The sequence below is a fragment of the Schistocerca serialis genome, chromosome 3 (assembly GCF_023864345.2).
Source record: "Schistocerca serialis cubense isolate TAMUIC-IGC-003099 chromosome 3, iqSchSeri2.2, whole genome shotgun sequence".
NCBI classification, from domain to species: Eukaryota; Metazoa; Arthropoda; class Insecta; order Orthoptera; family Acrididae; genus Schistocerca; species Schistocerca serialis.
Window position 1 is genome coordinate 196,107,283 of NC_064640.1, and position 9,785 is coordinate 196,117,067.

Sequence of the window (9,785 nt, forward strand, 5' to 3'; positions counted from 1 at the left end):
AACGTTTAGCACCACGTGGTCGCTGTCGGGGCGCGACCCGCCGAGAGACGCCAGCTCGGAACTTAGAAATTTTCAGGGCGCCACAACTCGCCCGTTACCTCACAACAGGCAAAAAGAAATACAGACGTCTGAAAGTGAGATTGACTAGAAGTGCAAAATGACAAAACAGAAATAGCTACACAATAAATCCAAGGATTTAGAACCAAGCATAACTAGCGATGTATGCTGCCTGTAGAAAAATTAGAGATATCTTTGGAAAAAAGAGAAACAAACGTATTGTAACAACAACGTCGTTGTACTATTGTACATATAAGTAAATTTTTTTTCCATCTGATTTTTCGATAAACTTGAGTAATTGATGTTCTGCTTTCATTTCTTTTTTTTTGTTTCATGTCATTGTGTTAAGAAAACTGTAAACAAATTTCAATGTGAATATTAATGTTTATGTCAAATGTCAAGCAATATTGTAATAGAATTGAAAGGTAACAAATGTTGAAACTGTTGTAACATGTTTAAAATTATAGCTGTGCGTCTGGTCCATACGTAGGCAATGTGTTAGGATATGTAGAATGCAAAACCTCAGGTGAATACCCAGCTTGTAAGGGAGCGGTAAAAGGTGGATGGCAGGCGAGCGCGGGAAAATGCGCACGGGCGCTGCACGGCACAACGGGCTCAGCAGTATTAGTTGGAGATTGGCATTGGCCTGAGCAACACGTTCTGGAGCGAGGAGGCTCTCCTGGAAGACGTAGTTTCATTGAGCCTCGGGTATGCTGTTCCAACGCCTATACAGCATGGCAAAATTCCATAGGCGCTAAATGGAAAAGTATTGCGACGCTAAGAAGAAGTAAAGTGCCGATACATCAAGAGCCATAACTGTGGTTGTATGTGTGCTCTGTGCCTCGCCATCTCGCCGCCTGCCAACCGCCGCATCGATACGAACAGGTTGAAACTTTTACTACTGTATTCGTATGGACCAGTGTTACTTTTGTTCCATACTGTTCAATAACAACTTAATAACAACTTAAATTTTACCAGAACTTTCATATCATTTAATTATCCTCACAACTAACCTAGATAGGATCCTTTCCAAATGTTGTGCAATCCGAGTGTCCCGAGATGAAAAATTAAAGTTTGTGTTAATAATAATTACTTGCAGACCTAACTATGTTAGAATGGTGTTTAAAGAACTGTTTTGTTAATGAATCAGTAAATGAATAACGAAGGTCTGACAAAGTTGGAAGATAACTTTAATATTGATTTAGTAATGAAGTTTAATCATTTCGAGACAGATATAAAGGTATTTCAATGAGTAGGAAATAAGATAAAGAGAGTAGTTACTCATATATTGGAAATCTTGAGCGCATAATGGTGTCAGTAATTACTTTTTTTAACACAGTAATCATAACAGTTTCAAGGTCCTCCCCCCCCCCTTTTTTTTTTATTCATTTGAATTCTGAAGTGTTCTAAATTGATTTGACCAGCAAAAGTTAAAGTCATTATAAAAGCCAAAATTTATCAATGTTTTATCTTTATTAAAATTGACATTTTGTTTGTGGCTCGAAATTACTATTTCTAGGGTAACCTATGCCCGATTTTAATCAGATCAATAGACAGTACGACGTTTGGTAGTATACATTATAGTGTAGTGTTACGTATTCATGGTTTTTCCATATCAGTACAGAAAGTGAAACTATCAGTTCAACAGATTTTCTAGTTCTAAAATTTACTATATTATGCAGTGTTACTACGTGTTGTTTTGCATGAATGTACATCAACTTGTACAGAGAAGAAACTCAGTTAATGCCTAATTAGGCTGGCGACCGTATTATTAACAAATTGGTAGCATCTGCTGTGTTGCTTTTTGTCCGTCCTGACGTTTAGTTATATTTCGGACTTATTTGACGTATCATTGTTATTACAGAGTGGGTGTAAGTCTGATTTGCCACCATTCAGGTACACGCGGTCAATATCTATACAAAAATCCTGTATTGTAAGGTGAACCCCACTCACTTACCATAGTACAGGCTTTAAGGAGTATTGTGTGCCACAAGCGCACGTTACAGTATGAATACCAAGAGGTTCGATGGCAAGCCAGTATACAAAAAAAAGGAAAGCTGAAAGCAATACACAGACGAGGTATACAACGAAAATGAATTCCAAGGTATTGTTATAGAAAGGGAAGAGAAAGAAGATATGATACTGCGAGAAGACTTTGGCAGAGCACTGAAAGAACTAAGCGGAAAGAAGGCCCTGGTTTAGAAAACATTCCCTCAAAATCATTGAGATTCTTTCACTATTCCATCTTGTATGCAAGAGATATGAGATAGGCAAAATATCTTAAGAGTCCAAGAAGAATGTAATAATTGCAGTTTCAAGGAATGCTGGTGTTGGCGGGTGTGAATATTACGGCAACATCTGTTTAATAAGTAATGCTTGCAAAATAATGTCACAAATTATTTGTAGAAGAATGGGAAACTGATAGAAGAGTACCTCGGGGAAGATCAGTTTGGATTCCGAAGAAATGTAGGAACACGCGATGCGAAACTGACACTGACAATTGCCTTAGAAGACTGAAGAAAGGGAGAAGACATACACTAACAGAAAAAAATCCCAACACCAGAGAGGAGTTATACGACGTAAAAGGAAGTTGGGAGGCGTATTTCTACATCTGAAAGATGATGTCTATTCAAGTTTCGCGCCAGTCGCGTTGGAGTGGCGCTAGTAGCGTCAAAATGGTTCAAATGGCTCTGAGAACTATGGGACTTAACATCTCAGGTCATCAGTCCCCTAGAACTCAGAACTACTTAAACCTAACTAACCTAAGGACATCACACACATCCATGCCCGAGGCAGGATTCGAACCTGCGACCGTAGCGGTCGCTCGGTTCCAGACTGTAGCGCCTAGAATCGTAGTAGCGCCACTATGAAGATGAAAACCAGGTTTTCTTTAAACACACTATAATGGTCGTGAGTGTTAAATACGTTTGTGACTGAACGTGGTGAGATGTTGTTACCCAAGAATGCCTTTAAGGCGACAAAGACATCACTATCAATACCTCACTGAGTTTGAAAGGGGTCGTGTTATAGGGCTGCGAGAAGTTGGATGTTCTTTCTCCGATATTGCAGAAAGACTTGACAGGAATGTGGCCACTGTAAATGATTGATGGCAGCGGTGGTCACGAGAATGTATGGTCGCAAGAGAACCGGGCTACGGACGGCCAAGTGGCATTGTCGAGAACGAACACCATCGTGTTCGGCGAATGGCTCTGGCGCATCGCACTGCATCTGCGACAGCAATATGAGCAGCAACTGGAATCAAAATGACACAATGAACTCTTACAAATCGGTTGCATCAAGGACAGCCCCGAGCCAGACGCCCTGTAGCGTGCATACCAGCCAACGGCCTTGCCGCAGAGGTAACAATGGTTCCCGTCAGATCACCGAAGTTAAGCGCTGTCGGGCAGGGCTAGCACTTTGATGGGTGGCCATCCGGTGTGCCGAGCGCTGTTGGCAAGCGGGGTGCATTCAGCCCTTGTGGGGCAAACTGAGGAGCTACTTGATTGAGAAGTAGCGGCTCCGGTCTCGGAAACTGACTTACGGCCAGGAGAGCGGTGTCCTGAAAACATGCCCCTCCATATCCGCATCCAGTGACGCCTGTGGGCTGAGGATGACATGGCGGTCAATCGGTACCTTTTGGCCTTCATAGCCTGTGCGGGATGAGTTTAGTTTCGTTAGCGTGCATTCCACTGACGCATACCATCGTCGTTTACTACTTCAGTGGTGACAAGCGTGAGCTCATTGTTGGGCCGGGTGGACGTCCGTTGTATTTCCTGATGAAAGCTGGTTCTGCCTCGGTGGCAGTGATAGCAGAGAGTTGATGAGGAAGAGGTCAGTTTAGTGCCTGCAAAATCAACAGGTCTGCATGCTAGGCACTCTGGACCTGCACCTGGAATTATGGTCTGGGGTGCGATTTCGAATGACAGCAGGAGCACTCTCGTGGTTATTCCACGCACCCTCGCTGCAAAGTTGCTCGTCAATCTGGTGATTCAACCTACTGTACTACCATTCATGAACTGCATGTCAGGGGGTGCTTTCCAACTGGATAACGCTCGTCCACACATAGCTGTTGTAACCCAACATGCTGACAGAGTGTCGACATGTTGCCTCGTCTGCTAGATCACCACGTCTGTCTCTAATCAAGCACATTTCGGACATCAACAGGCGACAACTACAGCGACATCCGCTAGCAGCGTTAATCGTCCCTGTATTGATCTACGAAGTTTAACAGGCATGGAACTCCATCCTGCAAATGGGAATCTGGCCCCCGTACAACACAACTCAAGCACGTTTGCATGCTTGTATTCAACTTTCTCGCGGTTACACCGGTTATTAACGTATCAGAAATTCACATTTGGAACCGCTTGTCTCGCAAAAACATTAACCTGTAATATTGCAACGTTAATCACTTAAATTGTTGCACAGATAAATGTATTTCAGAAATTTCATTACTCTTGAGGTTTTGTATACAGCCGGCCGGTGTGGCCGTGCGGTTCTAAGCGCTTCAGTTTGGAACCACGTGACCGCTACGATCGCAGGTTCGAATCCTGCCTCGGGCATGGATGTGTGTGATGACCTTAGGTTAGTTAGATTTAAGTAGTTCTAAGTTCTAGGGGACTGATGACCTCAGTAGTTAAGTCCCATAGTGCTCAGAGCCATTTTTTTTTTTTTTTGTATACATGCAGTACCTGTTCTTTTGAGACGGCCAGTGATTTCTTCAGTGCAGATGCACAACTGGCTCGAACTCCTACGAGAATCGGCGAAATGCTAAGGAGCATAATGAGCACGAGGCACTACATACGTAGTGTGTGGATGAGTTGGGAATTTCGATTTGACGGAAGGCGTCCTAGCGTAGTCCGTGCAGCTGCAAACTGTGTTCGGATGTCGGCCGCCTCGTGTTTGTAATTCCATTCTGACGCAATGTTGTCTTGCGCCGTGATGTCGTCCATAGCTCCCAGGAACATTCCACGTACAGATACCGTCAGTTTTAGTTTTGACAAGTCCACGCGTCACGTGCAGCCTTGTTCGTTAGAAATTCATGATTGGCTTGTAGATATGGTCAGGGTCACTTCAGAACACGTTCACACGGCTTACTTCGATTCTGCATCGTATGTGTTTCATGTCAGGTTTCTAGATCCGCTTCAGATTGACAGGCTCCTTTTGCGGCACGGACAACAAATGCCTTTCACTCATTGCAATGGCTCTAACAGTATGGATATTCTGGCGAACGCGGGCCGGCCGATGTGGCCGAGCGGTCCTAGGTGCTGCAGTCTGGAACCGCGCGACTGCTACGGTCGCAGGTTCGAATCCTGCCTCGGGCATGGATGTGTGTGATGTCCTTAGTTTAGTTAGGTTTAAGTAGTTCTAAGTTCTAGGGGACTGATGACCTCAGATGTTAAGTCCCATAGCACTCAGAACCATTTCTTTGGCGAACGCGGAGGCAGAACACACGAATGTTACGATGTTTAACCTTCCACCCCAAGCTGATGACAGTTTTCTCAAGACCGTCCTGCTTCCGACTAGGGATCTACCGAATGTACGCCGGGAACTCTGATCCACTCAACATCGCTTATAAGTTTATCTCGGAGTTCGATCCGTGACATGGTGGTCAAACGGAATATTCCCTCTCATTTTCAGGCTTGTGGATACCGGGTAAACATAATTTACACAGGACAAGAAGGTACCTGTCTTATACACTCCTGGAAATGGAAAAAAGAACACATTGACACCGGTGTGTCAGACCCACCATACTTGCTCCGGACACTGCGAGAGGACTGTACAAGCAATGATCACACGCACGGCACAGCGGACTCACCAGGAACCGCGGTGTTGGCCGTCGAATGGCGCTAGCTGCGCAGCATTTGTGCACCGCCGCCGTCAGTGTCAGCCAGTTTGCCGTGGCATACGGAGCTCCATCGCAGTCTTTAACACTGGTAGCATGCCGCGACAGCGTGTACGTGAACCGTATGTGCAGTTGACGGACTTTGAGCGAGGGCGTATAGTGGGCATGCGGGAGGCCGGGTGGACGTACCCCCGAATTGCTCAACACGTGGGGCGTGAGGTCTCCACAGTACATCGATGTTGTCGCCAGTGGTCGGCGGAAGGTGCACGTGCCCGTCGACCTGGGACTGGACCGCAGCGACGCACGGATGCACGCCAAGACCGTAGGATCCTACGCAGTGCCGTAGGGGACCGCACCGCCACTTCCCAGCAAATTAGGGACACTGTTGCTCCTGGGGTATCGGCGAGGACCATTCGCAACCGTCTCCATGAAGCTGGGCTACGGTCCCGCACACCGTTAGGCCGTCTTCCGCTCACGCCCCAACATCGTGCAGCCCGCCTCCAGTGGTGTCGCGACAGGCGTGAATGGAGGGACGAATGGAGACGTGTCGTCTTCAGCGATGAGAGTCGCTTATGCCTTGGTGCCAATGATGGTCGTATGCGTGTTTGGCGCCGTGCAGGTGAGCGCCACAATCAGGACTGCATACGACCGAGGCACACAGGGCCAACACCCGGCATCATGGTGTGGGGAGCGATCTCCTACACTGGCCGTACACCACTGGTGATCGTCGAGGAGACACTGAATAGTGCACGGTACATCCAAACCGTCATCGAACCCATCGTTCTACCATTCCTAGACCGGCAAGGGAACTTGCTGTTCCAACAGGACAATTCACGTCCGCATGTATCCCGTGCCACCCAACGTGCTCTAGAAGGTGTAAGTCAACTACCCTGGCCAGCAAGATCTCCGGATCTGTCCCCCATTGAGCATGTTTGGGACTGGATGAAGCGTCGTCTCACGCGGTCTGCACGTCCAGCACGAACGCTGGTCCAACTGAGGCGCCAGGTGGAAATGGCATGGCAAGCCGTTCCACAGGACTACATCCAGCATCTCTACGATCGTCTCCATGGGAGAATAGCAGCCTGCATTGCTGCGAAAGGTGGATATACACTGTACTAGTGCCGACATTGTGCATGCTCTGTTGCCTGTGTCTATGTGCCTGTGGTTCTGTCAGTGTGATCATGTGATGTATCTGACCCCAGGAATGTGTCAATAAAGTTTCCCCTTCCTGGGACAATGAATTCACGGTGTTCTTATTTCAATTTCCAGGAGTGTATGTAAGGAGAGTGGACACCTCCGTACAAAAGGGCCGCGTCGTGTCACGGTCTTAAAATTCACTTATGAAGAACGTAGAAGGTTAACTTCAGCGGATCTGGTTCCCCAAGGACAGCCATTGCACGTAACCAAGTTTCTGAGGGGCAAGGCGAGCCATTGCGTGATGGTTCTACCACATTTCCGCCGTTAACGTCGGGTAGCGATTCCACCACTGTAGCGTCCGCGCCACCACCACCTCCACTTCAAAACAAGCGAAGACGAACGTAAGATAGTAAGAGTCAAATGATCCCTCTTCGCTTCTCCGCTCTACTAAAAAGATTCCGCCACGCGGGATTAGCCGAGCGGTCTTGGGTGCTGCAGTCATGGACTGTACGGCTGGTCCCGGCGGAGGTTCGAGTCCTCCCTGGGGCATCGGTGTGTGTGTTTGTTCTTAGGATAATTTAGGTTAAGTAGTGTGTAAGCTTATGGACTGAAGACCTTAGCAATTAAGTCCCATAAGATTTCACACGCATTTGAAAATTTTGAAAAAGATTCCGGTGGAGAGGGCCCCTCCCCTCCCTGATTTTTAGAAATGATGATAACATGTCGGTTGCTGTTCAAGACTCCCGAGACCGAGACCGCCTCTCCGAAATCACCTGAGGATAGATCTGCTCCGGCGCTCCGGACAATATCTACGGACTTGCCAGACATCCGTGACTCTGTAACGCATTGCCCCCCCCCCCCTTTCTTCTGCGCCTCCTGACGGGAAAAGCATGCAACAAGCCGCTGCTGATCAGAACCAGATCGTCCCAAGTACGCCAGTGGAACATGTGATGTGTGATGAGGTTCGGTTTGTGGGGCGCTCAACTGCGCGATCATCAGCGTCCATAAAAAGTCCCAATTTTGTACACAGTCCAATTTTGCCACGGTCGCGAATGATGACGACGATGATGAAATGATGAGGACAACACAAACATCCAGTCCCCGGGCAGAGAAAATCCCCAACTCGGCCGGGAATCGAACCCAGGACCCCGTGATCCAGAGGCAGCAACGCTAGACAATAGAGGAACATGTGGTGATGGTAAAAGACGTACCATCAGTTTTCGTTTCCGTTGATTCCCAGGAGTCGCACCACCCACTCGTGGAAGAGTGAAGTGCATCCTCTGCACCTGATGCTGAATTTCCGCAGGATCCCTTCACGTTGCCCCATGCGGCAGCCGCCTTCCCACACAGCCGCAACAAACAGCATTTTCAACCTGAGCGCGCCGCATCGCAAAAAAAGAAAAAACAGAAAGAGCGTGAAAGAGAGGGATTCCCCTCTTTACATTCAGATTCATCCACTGACTCTGCCATGGGCTGTTAACGCTCATTTGCAAGTAATCAGCTGCATAGTTTTGGCAAGAAATAGATGCGAGCCTATACTTTTCTTGCCTTGAATGTGAACAGAATCAGTTCCGAGCTTAGACTTGCGGCTCTGAGACAACTTATTTACCGTTCGAGTGGAGACGTGATATTTTTGCAAAAACTACTAGTTGACACATTTTTCTATTCCGGCGTTTGTGCTTTTATGTGGCTCCTGAACTATCTACTGGCATTGCGTTACTTTACAGAGAGGAATACTGATTTAGAAGTATTTCATAACAGATGAGGAACAGGCTGCACAGCAGGTCACAGAAGGTACTGGGCCTTTGTACCACTTTCAGTACGATGGAATAGTGAAACAGCAACAACAGCCAAACACACACACACACATAAACGCAAGTTCTGAGAGAAAATAGGTCACTGGTACAACACAACTGGCAAACTAAATTCCCTGTTTAAACTTCCATTCGTCTTTTTTTCTTACTTGACACTAACTGTCTCAGACAATTTACACCCACGGTGTACACAGATTGTCCCTCCTAAGAGTCGTCAGTCACATTTTCTCTGGTTTTTCGGAATATATTGGAATTTCTTTTATTGCAATGTGCAGTTGAGGTCAGCCCAAACAAATACTGGTCGTAACGTCATTCATTCCACATCCAGTGTCGTCCGAAAGCGTCTGCTTGTTTCCAGTTACAAACGGAATGGTTATTAAAGCGAAATTTTACGAGTTCATTCGATAACACATAGTCCCAAATTATTCTACTGCTATATTCGTTTTATCGATATGTGTTAACACCGTCAGTAAAACACGAATAATAACGAGTACTCCAGCAGCGACATCACTGCCCTGGCCTGCGCTGACTGCCATCGTCATGAAACAGTGCTGTTCAGTCGCTGCTTGAGTACTCGCTGTTCACCGCGCGGGATTAGCCGAGCGGTCTCAGGCGCTGCAGTCATGGACTGTGCGGCTGATCCGGCGAAGGTTCGAGTCCTCCCTTGGGCATGGGTGTGTGTTTGTCTTTAGGATAATTTAGGTTAAGTAGTGTGTAAGCTTAGGGACTAATGACCATAGCAGTTAACTCCCATAGGATTGGTTCAAATGGCTCTGAGCAGTATGGGACTTAACATCTGAGGTCATCAGTCCCCTAGAACTTAGAACTACTTAAACCTAACCAACCTAAGGATATCACACACATCCATGCCCGAGGCAGGACTCGAACCTGCGACAGTAGCGGTCGCGCGGTTCCAGACTAAAGCGCCTAGAACC

General features: G+C 46.9%; 1 pseudogene; it reads left to right on the plus strand.

Annotated features, from left to right (window-relative positions):
* The first annotated feature begins 3,395 nt into the window (after positions 1-3,395).
* LOC126471718 (5S ribosomal RNA) lies at positions 3,396-3,513 on the plus strand (annotated as a pseudogene).
* The last annotated feature ends 6,272 nt before the right edge of the window (positions 3,514-9,785 follow it).